Genomic DNA, 21970 nt, shown 5'->3' with positions numbered 1-21970 from the left:
TGGCAATCCTCCTACCTCTGCCTCTGCCTCTGCCTCTGCCTCTCGAGTGTTGGGATTAAAGTTGTGCACCACCACCCCAGCTCTCTTGCAGCTTTAAAAAAAAAATTATTTATTTGAGAGAGATATATAGACATAGGCAGTGTTGCAGTCCGGTTCACATTGCTGGTAGAAATCACCCAACCAAGAGTAGCTTCTGGGAAAAAGAGATTTATTTTGGCTTACAGGCTCGAGGGGAAGCTCCATGATGGCAGGGGAAAACGATGGCATGAGCAGAGGGTGGACATCACCCCCTGACCAACATAAGATGGACCACAGCAACAGAAGGGTGTGCCAAACACTGGCATGGGGAAACTGGCTATAAAGCCCATAAGCCCGCCCCCAACAATACACTCCCTCCAGGAGGCATTAATTCCCAAATATCCATCAGCTGGGGAGCTAGCATTCAGAACACCTAAGTTTATGGGGGACACCTGAATCAAACCACCACAGACAGGGAGAGAGAAAGAGAGAGAGGTAAAGAAAATGGGCACCCTAGGGCCTCCAGCCACTGCAAACAAACTCCAGATGCATGTGCCCACTTGTGCATCTGGATTACATGGGTCCTGGGGAACCAAACCTAGGTCCTTTGGCTTTGCAGGCAAGTGCCTAAACTGCTAAGCCATCTCTCCAGCCCCCTTGTGGCTTTTTTATACAGGAGTTCTAGGAATCTGAACTCAGGGATTCGGAGTTGTGCAGCAAGTGCCCTCTTCACTGAGCCATTTCCCTAGCCCTCTGCCCACTTTTTTTTTTTTTTTTTTTTCCTTTTGAGACAGGATCTCTTATTGGCCTGGAATTCCAACTAGAGTAGACTGGCTGGTCAGCAAGCTCTGCCTGTCTCTGCCTCCCTAGCATTGGAATTACAAGTGAGCATACAACACCCATTGTAAGTGGTCAAACCCAGCAGCTAGACAAGCACCATATCTCCAGCACTGATGTTGATTTTTAAATATTGTATATAGTTATGTCAGAGAGATGTAGAGAGAGAATGAATGGGAGGGCCAGAGTCTTCAGCCACTACAAACTCCAGATGCATATACTACCTTGTGCATCTGGCTTATGTGGCTCTGGAGAATCAAACCTGGGTCCTTTGGCTTTGCAGGCAAGTGCCTTAACTGGTAAGCCATCTCTCCAGCCCTGATGTTAATTTTTAATGACCAAATTATTTATCTGGTACTTTATTAGTTCTTTCTTTTTCCTTTCTTTTCCTTTTTTTTCTTTGATTTTGGGACAGAGTATGACTTAGTTCAGGCTAGCCTCAGACTTGCTATGTAGCTGAGGATGACATTGAACCCCCAAACCTCTTGTTTCCTTCCCCTTGCACTCGCTGAGATTACAGGCATGTGCAACCATGCCTGACGAGTTGTTATACTCTCTTTTAGAATCTATTGTCATTACTTTTGTAGCAGGTTTATTGAATATGAGAAATTCAAGAGTTTTAATTCACTAGGATCTTAGTACAGGCTTGTGTGTTTCTGGTCAAAGGTAATGCTTACTAATGTAAATGTTGCATTTTGAATGTCTGGGTCATTGTTAGCAAGGAGTATGAAAAATAAAATGCAGGAAATAAAAACACTACTTAGTTTGCTTGTTTTTTTGAGGTAGGGTCTCATTTAAGCCCAGGCTGACCTGGAATTCACTAGGTATTTCCAGACTGGCCTCCAACTCACAGTGATCCTTCTGCCTCAGTCCCCCAGAGGCTGGCATTAAAGGCATGCACCACCACACTCGGCCGGAACAACTCTGGATTGTAATGCTTTCAAGTAGTAAAATATATTCTGGCTTGAGTTCTCCTTTTTAAAATGTAATTTAATTGGGCTGGAGGGATGGCTTAGTGGTTAAGGCGCTTGCCTGTGAAGACAAAGGACCCAGGTTCGATTCCCCAGGTCTCATGTAAACCAGCTACACAAGATGGTGCATGTGTCTAGAGTTCATTTGCAGTGGCTGGAGGCCCTGGCACACCAATTCTCTATCTCACTCTCTCTCTCAAATAAATAAATAATTTTCAAATGAAAATATTTTTTTAAATGGATTTATTTGTATAGGTGTGTGGGGTCTCTTGCCATTGCAAATGAACTCTAGACTCCTGTGCCCCCTTGCATCCAGCTATATGTGGGTGCTGGGAAATCAAACACAGGCCAGCAGGCTTTACAAACAAGTACCTTTTTTTTTTTTCATTATTTAAGACCTTTATTAACAGGTGCTTGAAGTTTGTGGACTTTTTTTTTGGAATAAATCAAGTTGTAAACTTTTTATTACAAATTAAAAATGAAGTTCTTAAAAATCTCAAATTGACCAGATATGAAACAATTTAAAAACCTTTAAAGGTATATTGAGAAAAAACAGGCTTTTTTAAAAAACACGTTTGTCATTACCAAGAAGAGACATCTTTAGGTAAAAACAATAAAAACCCCATGCTGCATAGTCAATGCAGATAGTTCTAGTTTATCTGGTCAATGGGCAAAAAACAAGCACTTAAGGTCTTCAGCTCCAATCTCTTGTTCATTTCTTATTGCTGGAATCTCATATTCATTTCTTCTTGTTGGATGACTAAACCGGATGATGGTAAAGATGGTAAGCCGGCATTTACTCAGCCCCGCCCTGCTCAGCCTCGGGAGCGGACGAATTTTCAGCTGGTGGATTGGCTGGTTTTGTCTCTTTGCCGTCTTGTGGTTTAGGGTTCTCTGGGCGTCTGCGTCGGTAATTGAAGTTGTGGCGGTACCGCCGTTGAGGTGGCTGCTGACCTTGGGTGTCATCTCCTCGATTGTCCTTGTCCTCTTCATTGCCATCCTCTCTGGGCTGTCTTTGGAGAGGAGGACCCCTACGGAATCGTGGTCTATAACCCCGATACATGTTCTGTCTCACGGGCCTGCCTTGCTCTCCTGCACCCTGGTTGTCAGCACCCTCCATCACTTCTCCCTGCGCAGGAGGTCCCACTGTGGTCGGCGCCCTAGGGCCTCCTCATGTGGTCAGGTGGGAGCCTGGCCCGCGGAAGGGCCAGCGTCGTTGGGCCTGTCCTTCAGGAGCGCTCTCCATCCTTCATTCTTTTCCCCACTCTCACTGTTCTGGTAATTCTGGTAACTGCGTGGAGGACCCTACGACGTGGACAGCGTCTACCGTGGTTACGGTCTGCTGCACGTTTACTGCGGTGACCTGGACCTCCACCGGGGCCTGCAGCATTGCCGCCTCCGCACCTTTTCTCCTTCCACAACATCAGACTGCAGTCTCTCCATCCCCTGCACTGCGAAGGTGCTTCCTGGGGTTACTCTTCTTTGTGGCAGTCTGGTGTGCAAATACGTCTTCCTTGGTGTCATTCCTGTGGATGAAACCATATCCATTCCTGACATTGAACCATTTTACTGTTCCCCAAACCTTCGTTGCGATGACCTTCTTGTCCCCGCCCGCAGGCGCCGCGATGTGAGGCCGCCTGGGCCGCCGCTCCCTGCGCCGCTGCCCGGGGTGCGGGCTTGGCGTCGGCGGCGCCGAGGGCGGCGGCGGCTGCTGGGTCTCGGCCCCGCTGCTCGTGGCCGCGGTGACGGGGACTGCGGCTGCGGCAGCTGCGGCTCCTCCCGGGTGCGATGGCAACTAGGCCCGCGGCGGCGGTGGGGCTGCTCAGGGCTCTCTGGGGTCCGCTCTCCGCTCCCGCTACCGATCGAACTCCAAACAAGTACCTTTAACTGCTGAGCCATATCCCCAGCCTGAGTTCTCTCCCCCCCACCCCTTTGGTTTTTCGAGGTAGGGTCTTGCTCTAGCCCAGGATGACCTGCAACAAGTCTCAGGTTGGCATCCAACTTACAGCAATCCTCCTACCTCAGCCTCTTGAGTGCTGGTATAAAAGGTGGGCACCACCACGCCCAGCTGCGTTCTCTTTTTTTGAGATATGTGGTGGCAAGAGATATTTGGCACACTCACTTCTCAAAAGAGGCCAGTATGTGGTTCAAATGGAGTAAAGGGAAAGGATTTGGTGTTGAGATTAGATAGGCAGAGGGCCAAGATCATGTGGTAGGGCTTTGTACCTCACTCTGGATGAGAAGGGCCAGTTTTGAAGGGTTGTGAGCAGAAGATTATGCTGATGCTATGTTGGGAATAGTTTGGCAGGTGAGGGGGATGTGGGGCTTCCAAAGAGACGAAGGTTATGCATACACACAAGACGAAAAAATACATCAAAGTGGGCTGGGGGGGATGGCTCAGTGGTTAAGGCACTTGCCTGCAAAGCCTAAGGACCTGGGTTCCATTCTCCAGTACCCACAGATGCACAATGTGAATTGTCTGGATGCGAATGTGTCTGAAGTTTGTTTGCAGTGACTGGAGGCTCTGACATGCCCATTCTCTCTCTTTCTCTCTCCTTGTAAATAAATAATTAATTTTTTTTTCAAAAAGACATCAAAGTGGAAGAGGGACGAGTTGAGAAGAAAAAGTGGCTCCAGAGGAGGCAGATGGGGTGAGCAGACAAGGAAGGTAATAAGATATGAATATGATCAAAATACATTACATATAAGGCCAGGTATGGTGGCATATGCTTTTAATCCCAGCCTCCAGAGGTAGGAGGATCTCTGTGAATTTGAGGCCAGCCTAGAGCTACAGAGTGAATTCCAGGTCAGTGAAGCCCTATCTCAAAAAGGCAAATAAATAAATATTAAAAATGCATCACACATGTATAAAATTGTCAATAAATTAATTTAAGAATTAAGGTGTTTTTGTTGCTGTTTTTTCAAAGTAGGGTCTCCCTCTAGCCCAGGCTGATCTGGAATTCACTATGTAGTCTCAGACTGGCCTTGAACTCATAGCAATCCTCCCACCTCTGCCTCCCAGGTGCTGGGATTAAAGGTATGCACCACCATGCCAGGATTTTGTTTTCTTAATTTTTAAAAATATTTTATTAATTGGGCTGGAGGGATGGTATTTGCCTACAAAGACAAAGGATCCAAGTTTGATTTCCCCAGGACCCACATTAGCCAGATGCAAAAGGGGCACACGTGTCTGGAGTTCATCTGCAGTGGCTAGAGGCCCTTGCGTGCTCATTCTCTCTCTCTCTCTTCCTCTTCCTCTGTCAAATAAATAAATAAATAAAAATAAAATATTTAAAAATATTTTATTTATTTATTTTCATGCAGAGAGACAGAGAGAAGACAGAGAGAATGGGCACACCAGGGCTTCTAGCCACTGCAAACAAACTCCAAATGTATGTGCCACTTGGTACATCTGGCTTTACATGGGTACTGGGAAATCAAACATAGGTGGTTAGGCTTTGCTGGCAATCACTTTAACTGATAAGCCACCTCTCCAGCCCCTAAACATTTTTTAAAAGAGAGACACTAAGGGAGGGGATATGATGGAGAATGTAATTTCAAAGGGAAAAGGGGGGTGGGAGGGTATTACCATGGGATATTTTTTATAATCATGGAAAATGTTTTTAAAATTTGAGAAAAAATAAAATAAGATTAAAAAAGAGAGAGAGACAATAAGAAATCATTCAGGCATGTACCACCATGCTTGGGTCCTTTTCTCTCTTAACAATTGTTTATTTATTTGTTTGTTTGTGTATTTAGGCAGTCTTGCCACTGCAAATGAATGCCTGTCTGGCTTTACATGGATGTCTGGGAAATTGAATCTGGGCCTGTAGGGTTTGCAAACAAACGACTTTGACTGCTGAGTCATCTCTCTAGCCCCTCGTATTTTTTCTTTTCTTTTCTTTCCTTTCCTTTCCTCTTTCCCTTTCCCTTTCCCTTTCCCTTTCCCTTTCCCTTTCCCTTTCCTTTCCTTTCCTTTCCTTTCCTTTCCTTTCCTTTCCTTTCCTTTCCTTTCCTTTCCTTTCCTTTCTTTCTTTTTGAGAGAGCAGAGGGCAAGTGCGAGAGAGAGGCAGATAGAGAAAATGGGCACACCAGGGCCTCCAGCCACTGGAAACAAACTCCAGACACATGCACCACCTTGTGCATCTGGCTTACGTGGGTACTAGGGAATTGAACCTTAGGTTTTGCAGGCAAGTGCCTTAAACACTAAACCATCTCTCCAGCCCCTATTTTTTCTTCTTCCTCCCTCCCTACTCTTTCTGCCTCCCTTCCCTTCCCTTCCCTTCCCTTCCCTTCCCTTCCCTCTCTCCCCTCTTCTTTCTTTTTCCTTCCTTCCTTCCATCCGTCCGTCCTTCCTTCCTTCCTCCCTCCCTCCCTCTCTCCTCTTTCTTTCTTTCCTTTCTGAGATTAATATGTAGCTCAGCAGAGCCTTAAACTGGCAGTCTCTCTGCCTCAACCTCCTGAGAGCCAGGATTATGGGCACTGGCCTGCAGGTGTGGCTGAGGTGGTGGTTCTTGTTTCTCCTCAACTTGTGACTTACCTTCTGCTTGACCCCTGACCCCCAGCTCCCAGTCCCAGATGTAGTCATCCTGGAATTCCTGTGGTGTTCATAAACATTCAGTTTTTATAAGGTTTTTTTTTTTTTTTTTTTTTGGTTTTTCAGGGACCCTCATCTACATTTGGATGCCTGATAACAGTTCAGGTAAAAATGAAAATAAGCTTACAACATGTGGAGAAAGGTGTTTTTTTTTAAGCTCTTTAAGAGTACTTCGGGGGAGATGGAGAGATGGCTTAATGTTTAAGATAGTTGCCTGCAAAGCCAAAGGACCCAGGTTCAATTCCCTAGTACTCACATAAATCCAGATGCACAAGGTGGTGCTCATGTCTAGAGTGCGCTTGCAGTGGCTAGAGGCCCTAGTGTGCCCATTCTTTCTTTCTCTATCTGCCTCTTCTCTTTTTCTCTCACAAATAAGTAAATCCAAAGAAATAAGATATTTTAAAAAGAGTGCTTTAGGAAGTAGCCCAGAAGGTGAAGAACCTATGGCAAGTGGAAAATATTTCCCACAGGGAGATGTTGACATGCAATATTTGCTAATTTTTTTGTTTGAGGCATGTCTCCTGGAGCCAGACTGGCCTCCCGTGTCTAGTAGCTGGGGATGACCTTGAACTCCTGATAGTCCTGCCTCTCCCTTTCAAGAGCTGGGATTACAGGTGTGTTGTGCAACCACCCCTGGCTGCAATGTCCCCTTCCCCCACACCAGTGCTGGCGATCAAGCCCGGGGACTCGTTGACACTAGTTATATATTCTACCACAAACCTCCAGCCCCAGCTGAGGCGCAGGTCTTACTGCCGGGAAGACCAATCACAAACCAGGAGCTTGTGAAACACATCACCTCATTCATCTTGTGCTGCACTTAGCACGGGTCATTTTGTTTTGCACAACCTTTCATTGTGCATGGGTCTAACTTTGGTCTACATTTGAATCATTTCCTGTTAAAGTTTTACATCTGCCTTGTGGTGCTAGAAGGCTTACTGGTCTTATGACAAAAACAGATGAACAAATCAGCCACTGCCTAGCTCTGAACTTTGTTCGATTTTGTGTGATGACATAGACTTCTCTGTGAACTTCCACCTATAAATCTGATCCCCTGAAATTATGAATAGCAATGAAGGTGTGCCCAGTGCTCACCTTTAACTCGTCCATATTTGAGAGATTGAAACATTTTATAACCATTACTAGCACATACTTGTATAGTTAAAACTGCTCTTTTCTATCTCAGCTGTAGAAGAGTCCTTGTCTTTTTGTTTTTCTGAGAAGATTTTATGTAGATCAAGCTGGCTTCAAACTTGCTATGCAGTTAAGACTGACCTTAAACTCCAGATCCTCTGGCCTTAACTCCCAAGTGCCAGGATTATGGGTGGCGCTACCATGCCCAAGTATCTTTTGTTTTGTTTTTAGACAGCCTCGCTAGCCCAGAATTTGCTGTGTAGCCCAGACTGGTCTCAAGCTTGTAACTATCCCCCTGTCTCTGCATACCAAGTGCTGGGATTGTTAGACATGTGCCACCATGACTGGTTTGTCTTTTTAGTTGTGGGAGGGAGGAGGAATCTGGTAGCAATAATAGCAATAATCAATAGTTAATTAAACCCCTACCATAAGCCAGGTATCATGCTATATCCTTTAGATAATGGTCTCAAAAGGTAGGTTCTGTTCTTACAGTATCATAGAGTGGCTAAGTAACTTAGTTAAGATTACCTAGCTATTAGATAGGGAAACTGGAATATAGTGTTAATCCTAACGTCAGTTTCCCTCATAGCTATATAATTTTAGCTCAGTTACTGAGCCACCCTGCTTCTCTCCCTGTATGCCATTTCTCACCTCCCCAGCCAGCTTTTCTGTCTTTCTATTCTACCTGCTTTCTACCATCTTATCCCCAAACTGGCCACGGGGAAGCAGCTATGAGAACATGGTACCTGTATAGTTACATTTGTCCTTGCTATGATCAAATGCCTGGCAAAAACAACTTAAGGAAGGAAAGGCCTATTTTGGCTTACTGTTTCAGGGGATACAGTTCATCATGGTGGGGAACGTGAGAAACGTGAATGCTGGTATTCAGCTTGCTTTCTCCTTTTTCAAAAAAAAGATGTACTATTTTTATTTATTAGAGCTAGAGAGAGGGAGGGAGCTGGAGAGAGAATGGGCACACCAGGGCCTCTAGCCGCTGCAAATGATCTCCAGATGCATGTGCCACCATGTGTGACTGGCTTAAGTGGGACCTGGAGAATTGAACCTGGGTCCTTAGGCTTCACAGGCAAGCGCCTTAACTGCTAAGCCATCTCTCTAGCCTGCTTTCTCCTTTTTATCTAGTCCAAACCCCTAGCCCTTGGAAGGGGGTTTAAAACAAATATATATATATGTTTGGTTTTGGATCTTTACATAGGTTTTAGTCTTATATCCCTTTACCCCTGGTCCCGTTTCCCTGAGGACCCTCCTCAGTAGAGGCCTTGGTGTTCACTGTGGGGTAATTAGAGCCTGTCAGTCTCTGGGAAGGTTGTGTCCTCAAGATATTTTACCCCCGCTGTAGCTCTTACAATCTTCACGTCCCCTCTTATGCAACAGGCCCTGAGCCTTGGCGGCTGTGTTAGTGCTGCGTTCTCTGAGTCTCTGTATCTGTTAGGATGTGTTCCAGCTCCCCACGGTGTTTGTGGCTATTTCCCCGGAGGTCGTTGTCCAGCTAGCACTGGGACCAATACTTGGTTGTCACTGCTTCCTGGGCAGGATCTTCCGGACCCCAGTGAACGTGGTAGAGGTGGCACAGCTTGTGGTGAGCAACCGACTGTCCTGTTGAATTGATGGATCTTTTTTTGCTTGTTCGTTTGTTTGTTTCGAGGTAGGGTCTCACTGTAGGCCAGGCTGACCTGGAATTCACTGTGTAGTCTGAGGGTGGCCTCGAACTCATGGTGATCCTCCTACCTCTGCCTCCTAAGTGCTGGGATTAAAGTCATGCACCACCACGCCCAGCATGAATTGATGGATCTTTAATCTCTGTCCTTAAAATAAAACAGATTCTCCAACCAAGGGTGAGAGCAGCTCAGATTAAGGGGTGTGTGTGTACAATTTTGAGAGACATTTGATGAGGATGCCCACTCAACTTGTCCAGAAAACAATGGGGGCTTCTCTCTGGGGGTTGTGAGTGTCCTGTCCATGGGGTGCTGACTTGATTCCCAGTGCCTGTTATGGTTTCTCTCCACCGAGTGGGCCTCATGTCCAATCGGAGGACAGTAAGTTTCCCACAGAGGCTGTGCGCGGCTATTGCACAACTGTGTATTTCTTGTTCGGTGGTGGGGTGCACAGCTTGCCGGGCCTCCTGCTTAATCGTGCTGTTGGTGACCACTGTCCCACAGTAATCCCCAAAGCACTTTCGAGTGCCAGGATGGTTTATGAGAAGAGGCTGGCTTTCCTCTCAGTTCCCACACGGTCTCTCAGGGCCCTGGGGTTGGCAATAGGGTCTCTGTTAGGTGACCAAGTGCTTGGCAATGGCCTGCATTGTTTTGGGGACCTCATGGATCTCCCTGGCCTATTGTTCACTGGGGGGGGGGGTGGAGGGGTAGCCCAGTTCTGGACCTGGGATTCACAAGCCAGAGGCAATGATTTTAGGGTTACATATCATGAGTTTCAGGTCAGCCTGGGCTAGAACAAGACTCTACTTTGAAAAAACAAAATAGATACATAAAAAAAAATGTATGAGATGGGTGTATAGTTAGGGTAACTGGACCCCTGAAGGTAAAAAAGGCAGGAAAAAAAAAAAAAGGCAGGAAAGTTTGTACTTGCTAGAAGTCAAAGATGATCTGACTTCTTATCTCTTGCTTATCCCTAGACCTGTTTTTCCACAAACATGCAGGACCTCCCTCTTGGGAGGGAGGTCTTTCATAGGATTACTGTGTTCAAGTTCAGCCCCTGGAACTTGGTGTCAGGGCTAGCCTCTTCCTGAGACAGCCCCTAGCCCTAATCAACCAGCTGTCCCTCTGGTTCACCTGAGCTGGAAGATAGCCCACCACTATAAGGTTATAAATGCCTTTGCAGGGGCAGAGCTGGCTGTTTAACCCCTGGGGAACTTCCAGCTATGGATGAGATTTTCCCTCAGCTGGGCCTGGACTGACTCCATCCAGGCTCAGGACTAGGCCCAGCTGGGAAGGCCCCCTAGCCCTTACTCTCCACATGGGCTTCTTTATCCCCTTTAGTTCCCACATGGCAGGAGCTCCTTGAACTCTCTTTTTTTTTCCCCCAGGCCCTCCACATGGGATATCTAGCCATGTGGGTGTCTTTCCTTGGCTCTGTACTTCCCTCAATAAATATAATAATTTAATAATTGTCTTTCTCAGTCTTCTCTTTTATTTAATTCTTTGATTAAAATTATAAACAAATGCTGGAGAGATGGCTTAGTGGTTAAGGCACTTGCCTGTGAACCCTAAGCATCCCATGTTCTGCTCTCCAGATCCCACATAAGCCAGATGCACAAACGTGAGGCAAGCTCAAGGCTGCACATGCCCACTAGGTGGCACAAGCATCTGGAGTTACATTACAGTGACTGAGGACCTGGCATTCCTATTCACTCTTTCTCTGTCTGTTCCTCTCTCTCTCTTGCCCTCTGTAAAATAAAAATAAAGAAGTAGCATGTGTTTTGTGTTGCTTTTATTTTATTTATTTATTTGCAAGCAGAGAGACAGAGAGGAGAGACAGACACAGAGAGAATAAGTGCACCAGGGCCTCTAACTGCTGCAAATGAACACCAGATGCATGCACCATTCTGTGCATGAGGCTGTACATGGGTACGGGGGAATTGAACCTGGGTTGTTAGTCTTCACAGGTAAGCACCTTAACCAGCCCCATGCCCTGCATTGTTATTTTGGTTTGTTTTTAATGAATTTATTCTTGTTCTTACTTTTCTCTATGAGAGAGAAAAAGAAAATTGGCACACCAGGGCCTCTAGTCATCAAAGTCCAGTTGTGGGTACTACCTTGTGCAGGCATCACCTTGTGCAGTTTATATGGGTTCTGTGCAGTCAAACCTGGGTCCTTAGGCCTTTCAGGCAAATACCATAACTACTGAACCATCTCTACAGGCATTTTTGTTTGTTTGTTTTTAAGTTAGGCTCTCTCTGTAGTCCAGGCTGACATGGAATTCACTATGTAGTCTCCAGTTGGCCTCGAACCCATGGCAATCCTCCTACCTCTGCCTCCAGAGTGCTGGGATCTAAGGCTTGTACCACCATGTCCAACATTTATTTGCTTGTTTATTTACTTATTTATTTGAGAGAGAAAATGAGGCAGATAAAGGGAGAGAATGGGCACACCAGGGCCTCTAGCCCCTGCAAACAAACTCCACACATATGTGCCACCTTGTGCATCTGGCTTATGTGGGTCCTGGGGAACTGAACCTAGGTCCTTAGGCTGCACAGGCAAGTGCCTTAACCAGTAAGCTATTTCTCCAGCCACAGAGCTTTTTTTTTTTTTTTTTTTTTGAGGCATGGTCTCACTCTAGCCCAGGTTGTCCTCAAACTTGTTATCCTCCTACTCTGAAATGTTGGGATGAAAAGCTTAAGCCACCATACCCAGCTGCTTTTGCAAAAAAAAAGAAAAAAAATTATTTGAGAGAGAGAATGAGAATGAGCATGCCAGGGCCTCTAGCCACTGCAAAGGAACTCTAGACACATCACATCTGGCTTACATGGGCATTGAAGAATCAAATCTGGGTCCTTAGTCTTAGCAGGTAAGTGCCTTAATCAGCCCTTGCATTTGCATTTGTACTTGGTACGTGGGACTGATCCAGGCCCTTGTCTAGGCATGAGCATTATCACTGGGTTATACTTCCAGCTCTCTTCCTCTTTTTTTTTTCCTGGACTCTGCCTTGAGCTGTAGTCCTATCACACAACTTCATTGTAGCCTTAGCACATGAGCCCCATAATCGCCTCCAAGGTAAACACTAGTCACACGTGAGCTTCCCATGCATACAGCAACCACATATTCCATGTGCATGGCTGTGGAAAAACAGGTGGCAGGAAGGAGGTGGTTGTTGTTCACCAAACCTTGCTAGTCACTGCTTTTCAGGCAAGCATCTTAACCGCTGAGCCATCTGGCCAGCCCTAATAACTGGTTTTTACCCATGTGGTTGAAAAGAGAAGAACTGGGAATTTGCTTCCCATTTATTTTATTTTTAGCTTTAATCCATTTTATTTTCATAGCCCATTAATTTGCTCAAAGGGTTTAGAAGCCAAAAAGTTTGAAAGCTGCTTGTTGACATATCCACTGGGGTCCATTCTAGGTATGACTCTGTCTCTTCTCTTGATCTAACCACTGTGCTCTGATTCAGTTTCCCTGCCAAAGAGATGGATATAGCTGTCTGGCCTGTCTAAGTATTGAGCTCTTAAAAAGAATTAAAAACAAAAAAGAAGAACGAGGTCAGCAGGGCATGCTGCTGCGCACCTTTAGTCCCAGCACTCGGGAGGCAGAGGTTGGAGGATCGCTGCGAGCTTGAGGCCACCCTGAGACTTCATAGTGAATTCCAGGTCAGTCTGGGCTAGAGTGAGACCCTACAAAGGAGGCTGGAGAGATGGCTTAGTGGTTAAGGCACTTACCTTCAAAGCTGAAGAACTCAGGTTCAATGCCCCAGGGTCCACATAAGCCAGATGTACAAGGCGGCACATGCATCTGGAGTTGGTTTGGTTTGCAGAGGCTAGAGGTCCTGGTGCACCCATTCTCTCTTTTTCTGCCTCTCTAAATAAATAAATAAAGCAACACACACACACACACACACACACACACACACACAGTCCATCAGGAAGGACAATAGGAAAACACCATATGAAGGTAGGATCAAAGGGTAGGGGCCGCTGGGCATGGTGGCACACACCTTTAATCCCAGTACTCAGGAGGCAGAGGTAGGAGGATCACTGTGAGTTCGAGGCCACACTGAGACTACATAGTAAATTCCAGGTCGGCCTGAGCTAGAGTGAGACCCTACCTCAAAAAAAAAGGGGGGGTAGAGGGTACCTAAATGTGAAAGAGAAGTGTTTTCAGACCTAGAACTCACTTTGTAGATCCTGGCTGGCCTTGAACTCTCAGTGATCCTCCTACCTCTGTACTCCCTAGTGCTGGGATTAAAGGCATGCGCCACCACACCCAGCTCCAAACCTTTAGTTTTGATGCAAACTTTAAGTTGTTCTTTGTTTAATAATTCATCTCCTCCCATTCTCTGTTTCCACTGTATTATTGTCTGTATTAAGGCACTGAGGTTGGTAGTTATGTAGTGATCCTAGGGATGTGGGCACTTAGGCAGTCGAGAACTCTCATTTGCTGATAATCCCATCATTTAGAAGGGAATGTATAAACTCACAGATGCTGCTCAATGAAGACACAGTCTAACTGTGGAAATGGTGTCACCAAAAGAACAGGGACATTATAAGCTCTGGAAAGGACACCATTTAACATAGAGTAGGGAGGAACAGAGAAATCAAAGGCTGTTACTTCCAGGCTCTTCTTGGAAATGACCAACAGCGACGTGGCCAGGAATAGCCATTGCCTGAGTTCTCGGCACTGCTGGGAGTTTCTACTGACAGAACAGAACGCCGCGTCAGAATGAGGGCTGCTTTCTGCCAGGTGGCTGGCTGGGGAAAGAAGCAGGAAGCCCCGAGGGATCACTACAGCGATGCTTGCCCAGAAAAGGTGGTAGCGAAGGATAAACTGAGGGAGAAGCTGAGCTGTGTGATTGCATGCATTGAATCACAGCATTAGAACGCCTCTGTTCTGGTCGTGCCCCACAGCGGTGGGAAGGGTGGCTGGGGGAGAGGAGAGTCCAATGCCAGGAGGCCAAAGAGAGCTGTGCTGCAGTCCTTGGCCTGGTGAAGAAGGAACTGTCCTGAAGGCACCGTGTTCATGACGGATTGGTGATTATCTGGTCTTGTTCAGTCTTTGTAGTGAACACTTTGTACACTCCCCTCCAAGAAAGCCACAGGGAGGGAGGGAGAGAAAGAGGGAGAAAGAATGAATATCGCTTTAACTCTTTATGACAGTCAGAGGTCTCATATACTAACTATATATTTTGAATTCTTGGTATGTATGTATGTATGTATGTATGTATGTATGTGGAGACATGCTCTTACTATGTAGCTCTGGCTGGCTTGAAAGTCACTACATAGATCTGGCTGGCCTTGAACTTGTGCAATCTTCCTGCCTCAGCCTCCCAAGTGCTAGAATTACAGGCATATGTCACCATATCCAAGCCTTGAGCTCTTCAAGAGCAAGAACCATTCTCTCTCTCTCTTTCTCTCTCTCTCTCTTTCTCTCTCTCTCTCTTTGAGGTAGGGTGTCACTCTAGCCCAGGCTGACCTGGAATTCACTCTGTAGTCTCAGGTGGCCTCGAACTCACGGTGATCCTCCTACCTCTGCCTCCTGAGTGCTGGGATTAAAGGCGTGCACCACCACTCCCGGCTCTCTTTACTCTCTTGGGTTTTTCAAGGTAGGGTTTCACTCTAGCTCAGGTGGCGATGGCAAAGTGGCAGCAACAGTCAGCTCTGGAGTGTGATGCTGATGGGACACCATTGAGCAGAGCTGTGGCATCCAAGATGTTCTTTGGCAGGGCCAAGAAGTCTTTCAGCGACAGTGCCTGTTGTCTGACAGTTTGCGCTATTGCTACCTTTTCCTTGGAATTTTTGGAATTATTATAAGTTTATTACTGCTTATTTTTGCTTTCATTTTCCCCTTCTGAGTAGTAATAGGGGAATCCAATTCATATGTGTTTATACAGTCACCAATAATTAAACAGAAATTTCTGAGGCTATAATGTTTAAACAGGTAAACAGATTATGGATCCTGAAACTACGACTAAGTTGAATAAACAGTTTCTTTAATACCACGAATGTATTTTTCACCTAATGAGACATGCTCCTCACAATGCTATGCTCCATGCTTTACCTATTGTTCCCAAGAAACGTTACTTATGACTACAGGAATTAATGGACACATTTCCTGAACCTACAGCTGACTTATTAGCAAAGGAGCCTGAAATGCTAGGGAGCAAAAGTAAACATCTTTCAAATAATCAGATTGGGCCCACACAAGGAAGTAAAAGAGAATATGTAATTTTTGGAATTAACAATAGAGTTTGGTAGGCTCCTAAAGGAAAGACATCAATATAAAACACTGGTTGTATAGATTAGCCTTTACCATATATAGGGGCATACATTAGCGGAGTAAGGATGGTCTGGAAAGATGGGAAAAGAGTTAAATATCAACATCTTCCTTTTATGGAGAGACTTGTAAGGTCAGGGCCAAACTGTAAAATGGAGCAACAAAAAAAGGTCATAGAGAGACAATTAAGTCAGTATTGGATTAGAAATAGAGAAACATACTCTTATTCAGGCCACAAGATAATATTATGTAGAGAGTGGCTAACACTGCCCTTTCTGAAGTAAAAAATGTCTATCACCTTATAAATGCAAGAGCTACCTGCCAGGGCTTTTGGCTTGTTTCCATGGGCCTGGGTAAGATATTAACCAGCTTTCAATCTTTGACTTTCTTGTTTAACATGTTATCAGAATGTCTATGGGGCAAGAGGTTCATGAGTTAAGCAGAAGCAAGGTAAACCAAGGGAAAAAAGAAATATTATGCAAGATTTCTTAGAGAACAGAAGACACATGAATAAGTTGCTATGTCTTGCTTACAAAAAAATATAATGGCCAGGTGTGGTGGTGTATGCCTTTAATCCCAGCACTTAGGAGGCATAGGTAGGAGAATCACTGTGAGTTCGAAGCCACCCTGAGACTACAGAGTGAACTCCAGGTCAGCCTGGGCTAAAGTGAGACCCTACCTTGAAAAAACAAAAAATATATACATATGGGATGCATTGTAAAAATATAAATAAAGAAAAGCTTTGCTTCACCTGAACTACTGGTCCACATCATTTCCTCACAATGCCGACTCCACATATCCCCTTTGAGTTCTACAACCCCGCTGAGGCTAGACCTCGGCACTCTGCCTCCCCAAATGCTGGGATTAAAGGGGTGTGCCACCATGTCCCAACACACAGCACTCTTTTTTTTTTTAAGAGACAGAGAATGAGAATGAGTGTGCCAGACCCTCTAGCCACTGCAAATGAACTTCAGATTCATGAGCCACTTTTGTGCATCTAGCTTTACATGGGTATTGAGGAATTGAACCCAGGTTGTTAGGCTTTGTAGGCAGTGCCTTAACCACTGAGCAAGCTCTCCAGCCCCCACATAAAACAGGATGCAAAACACAGCACATGCATTTGGTAATGCACATGGTGGCACATGTGTCTGGGGTTTGTTTGCAGTGGCTATAGGCTCTGGCGTGCCAATTCTTGTGCTCTCTCTCTCTCCCTCTCTACCTCTTTCTCACTCTCAAGTAAATAAATAAAATATTTTTAAAAATTATTATAAGCTGAGCATGATGTTGCATGCCTTTAGTCTTGGTACTTAGCAGAGGTAGGAGGATCACTATGAGTTCAAGGCCACCCTGAGACTACATAGTGAATTCTAGGTAAGCCTGGGCTAGAGTAAGACCCTACCTCAAAATTTTTTAAATTATTATACAGGTATATAATATATTTTGACTTGAGTACCTTACTATTATCTTTTTTTTCTTTGAGGTAGGGTCTTACACTAGCCCAGACTGGCCTTGAACTCACAGAGGTATTTCACCCTCAGCCTTCTGAGTACTGAGATTAAAGGCATGAGCCATCATGTATAGTCTCTACCATTACCTTTTTTTAAATTTCACTTAAAAAAAAACATTTTATTTTTATTTATTTATTTGAGATAGAGACAGAGAGAAAGAGTGAGAGAGAGAGAAAATGGGTATGCCAGGACCTCCAGTTGCTGCAAACGAACTCCAGATGTATGCGCTACCTTGTACATCAAGCTTACGTGGGTCTTGGGGAACTGAACCTGAGTCCTTTGGCTTTGCAGGCAAGTGCCTTAGCCATTCAGCCATCTCTCCAGCCACCTCCGTCCCTCTTTTTTTTTTTTTTTTTTTTTTTTTGTTTGTTTTTCACAGTAGGGTCTCATTCTAGCCCAAGCTGACCTGGAATTTTACTATGTAGTCTCAGGATAACCTTGTACTCATGGCAGTCCTCCTACCTCAGCCTCCCAAGTGCTGGAGTTAAAGGTGTGTGCCACCACCCCGGCATTTTATTTTATTTATTTTATTTTATTTTATTTTATTTTATTTTATTTCATTTCATTTCATTTCATTTCATTTCATTTCATTTCATTTCATTTCATTTCATTTTATTGAGGTAGGGTCTTACAGCTCAGGTTGACCTGACGCTCACTCTGTAGTCCCAGTTGGCCTTGAATTTACAGTATTGGGATTAAAGGTGTGCACCACCATTCCTGGCCTCCTCCTCTTTTTGAAGCAGGGTTTCTCTCTCTGGATTCCCATTCTGCTGTTGCTTTTTGCTGTGTTCAATACCAATTTGTGGGAGAGTCTCCTGTCTTTTCCATGGTTTCTGGAATTTCTACATGGGATTAAACTAGGGTACTCTAGTTTGAGAGGCAAGTGCTTTATCCATTGAACAATTTTTCCAGCCCTTTGGAAATTTTTCCTTTTCATTTTTCCTTTTCTTTCTTTCCAACCTAAGACCCTAACTTTTGGGAGCTTGGAAGATGGCCCAGTAGTTAAAGATCGTTGCATTAAAAGCCTGCTGGTCCAGGTCCAATTCTCCAACCACCCCATGCTGGGTGGGTATTTGTTTGCAGTGGCAAGAGACACTGGAGCACTACACACACACACACACACACACACACACACACACATGCACGCACACAGGCACACATGTATGCACGTGCATGCGTGTGTGGGCGTACGGGCAAATTAAAAAATTAGAGACCCCAAATTTTATATCTTTCTACAATTCCAAACACCCTCATAACATTATTTTATGATGGTGTAGAAACCAGTATTTCTGCTCAATCTACTGGAATCTTTTTTATTTGTAACTAAATACTGTTTAACACCAAAAAAGAAACTCCCTCAAATCCTCAGCCTATGATGGTTTTCGCAGCTATGAATGTATTTTTCAGTTTCATTGCTAACCAACTACTTATGAAGCATCCCACACCACCTGTCAAGCACATGGGGATACTGGAGATATTAGGATCAGCCTGCATCCCAGCAGGACCTCCTTATAATGTGCATAGCTCTTGGAGTACTTGTCCATGTCTTGGATCTCCTGGGCGGCCCTCTGGGCTGTGAGATTGTAATCTGGGCTGGTTGCTGCGCTTTGGGCCCTAGCTAGACCATCCTGTCCTCCCTTTTAGCCTGGAGTTGGAATAAGCAGAGGTTCGACTGACCTGCTTATACTTCTTCCTGTGCCAAATGATGAACATTTCAGCCCTTGATTTTATCTTTCCTAGGAAATTGTGTTATACACTAGATAGCCAGATCATCTATTTAACATGAATGTGAAAACATTCATATAAAATGCCTTCCATAGAACCAACAAGACATGGTGCTGCACTGAACATGCTTACCCTGACTCTTGGAGAGCCAACAGCCTGGTGATCTACGTGTGATTTCTGCCCAAGAATTCCTGATTCTTTTTTTGTTTTTTCAAGGTAAGGTTCCAGGCTGACCCAGAATTCACTATGTAGTCTCAGGGTGGCCTTGAACTCACAGAGATCCTCCCACCTCTGCCTCCCAAGTGCTGGGATTAAAGGCATGTACCGGGCTGGAGAGATGGCTTAGCGGTTAAGCGCTTGCCTGTGAAGCCTAATAACCCTGGTTCGAGGCTCGGTTCCCCAGGTCCCACGTTAGCCAGATGCACAATGGGGCGCACGCGTCTGGAGTTCGTTTGTAGTGGCTGGAAGCCCTGGCGCGCCCATTCTCTCTCTCTCTCTATCTGTCTTTCTATGTTTGTTGCTCTCAAATAAATAAATAAATAATGAAAAAAAATATTTAAAAAAAACGGCATGTACCACCACGCCCAGCTGAATCCCTGATTCTTATAGCACATGTTGGGAAAGGGCCTACAGAGAATAGGCTTGAGTAGAAATCAGTTTGTAGTGACTGCTTAGGCACCTGCAGTTCAAACTTGCCTCCCCCCTCTCCCCCCACCCACCCAGAAGATAGCTCCGTGGCTAAAGGCACTTGTTTGAAAAGCCTGCTGGCCAGTGTTCAAGTTCCAAGTCACCCACATAAGTGGGGCAAGTGTCTGTCTGTTGTTTGTTGCAAGGGCAAGAGGCCCTGGCACACCCCTCTTCTCCCATGGCTAAATAAATAAACTTGGATCTCTCATTGCACTGACACTCTGTGCCTTGTTGGGCGGTGGCGGGGGGATGTGCCTTCCACCACACAGCTCCAGAGGTTGGTGTGGCCTTTGGGTTGTATTTTTATTGGAGAAAGCAGGCACAAGACAAGGTGACTGAGAATTCTTCCTGTGACACTTTGACTACTCTGTTCAGCTTCTGCTCCCACTCTCAGAACATGTGAGAGATTATGGTGTGTTTTTTTTTTAAATTTTATTTATTTATTTATTTGAAAGCGACAGACACAGAGAGACAGATAGAGGAAGAGAGAGAGAATGGGCACGCCAGGGCTTCCAGCCTCTGCAAACGAACTCCAGACACGTGCGCCACCTTGTGCATCTGGCTAACGTGGGACCTGGGGAACTGAGCCTCGAACCGGGATCCTTAGGCTTCACAGGCAAGCGCTTAACCGCTAAGCCATCTCTCCAGCCCAGATTATGTTTTTTTTTTTTTTTAAAATTTATTTATTTATTTGAAAGCAGAGAGGGAGAGAGAGAGAAGAGAGACAGTGGGAGAGAGAATGGGCATGCCAGGGCCTCTAGCCACTGCAAATGAACTCCAGACACATGTGCTTCTTGTGTATCTGGCGTACGTGGGTCTGGGGAAATCGAACCTAAGTCCTTTGTCTTCACAGGCAAACGCCTTAACCGCTAAGCCATCTCTCCAGCCTGAGATTATATTTTGATTCATTATTTAGACCTGGAGTGTGAGATACCCTTACCCCCAGCTGGAGTCTCCAAGTGGCCTTGGGAGTTATGGTGGTTTGATTCAGGTGTACCCCATAAACTTAGGTGTTCTGAATGCTAGGTTCCCAGCTGATGGAGATTTGGGAATTAAGGCCTCCTGGAGGCTGTGTATTGTTAGGGATGGGCTTATTGGTGCTATAGCCAGTTTCCCCTTGCCAGTGTTTGGCACACTCTCTTGTTGCTGTTGTCCACCTTATGTTGGCTAGGGGGTGATGTCCACCCTCTGCTCATGCCATCGTTTTCCCTGCCATCATGGAGCTCCCCCTCGAGTCTGTAAGCCAAAATAAACTTTTTTCCCCCATAAGCTGCTCTTGGTTGGGCGATTTATGCCAGTAATGTGCACCTGACTGCAACAGGAGTCCTTGATTCAGATATGCAAGTAAAAGTCTGTGATGGGATTTTCTAGGAGAATGAGCTATACATAGAGATTTTCTATGGTTAAGTTGTATCATAGTGTTTGGCAATCAGGAGTCCTCTGGTTAGTTCTTTGGTGTTTTGAGAATTAAGTGTACTTTTGTAAAAATCTTTATTGAGCTGAGTGCAGTAGCATGTCTGTAGTTCCAGGTCCTCCAGGGACTGACCAGGAGGATCTCTTGAGCCCAGGATTTAGGGCCAACCTAGGTACCATAGCAAGACACCATCTCAACAAAGAAAAAACAAGTGTGGGGCAGGAGAGATGGGTTAGCAGTTAAAGTGCTTGCCTGTGAAGCCTAAGGATCCAGGTTTGCTTCTCTAGGACCCATCAGATGCACATGGTGGTGCATGAGTCTGGAGAGGTTAGAGGCCCTGGCAGGCCCATTCTTTCCTTCTCTCTCTCTCTCTTTCTCTAATAAAAAAATAAGAAACAAATAAATCTAAAACAAGAAAGAAACAAGTGGCAAAACTCTGCTTCTAAAACTACCAACCTTCAAAAAATATCTGCTTATTTACTTACTATAAAGTGAGTGTGGGCTCACCAGGGCCCCCTGCCACTGCAAATGACCTCCAGACATATGCACCACTTTGTGCAATGGCTTTATGTAGGTACTGGAGACTTGAACCCAAGCCACCAAGCAATCTCCCTAGTCCTAAAATATATATTTGAGAGAGACAGAGGCAGATAGAGAGAATGGGTGCGCCAGGGCCCCCAGCCACTGCAAACGAACTCCAGACACATGTGCCCCCTTGCGCATCTGGCTTACGTGGGTCCTGGGGAATTGAACTGGGGTCCTTAGGTGTTGCAGGCGAATGCCTTAATCGCTAAGCCATTTCACAAGCCCTAAAAGAAAAAAAAATTTAAACAAATTTTGTGGCTGGAGAGATGGCTTAGCGATTAAGGCATTCGCCTGCAAAGCCGAAGGATCCCAGTTCAATTCTCCAGGGCCCAGGTAAGCCAGATGCACAAGGGGGTGCATGCATCTAGTTCATTTGCAATTGCTGGAGACCCTGGTGCACCCATTCTCTCTCTCTTTCACTCTCAAATAAATAAATAAAATATATTTAAAAAATTTTATTCAGCCACAAGTAATACATATTCATTTTTGAGAACATAGATAAGAAAAAAAAAAAACCTATAGCCTAGGCATGGCAGCAC

At 45.2% G+C, this 21970-nt stretch overlaps 1 pseudogene; it reads right to left on the bottom strand.

The window, feature by feature from the left end:
- Window positions 1-2438: 2438 nt before the first annotated feature.
- LOC123462696 overlaps window positions 2439-21970 on the bottom strand; it is a 38847-nt pseudogene continuing 19315 nt past the window's right edge.

Source organism: Jaculus jaculus, chromosome 1, assembly GCF_020740685.1.
Source record: "Jaculus jaculus isolate mJacJac1 chromosome 1, mJacJac1.mat.Y.cur, whole genome shotgun sequence".
Taxonomy (NCBI): domain Eukaryota; kingdom Metazoa; phylum Chordata; class Mammalia; order Rodentia; family Dipodidae; genus Jaculus; species Jaculus jaculus.
This window is presented reverse-complemented; position numbering and strand designations above follow the sequence as displayed.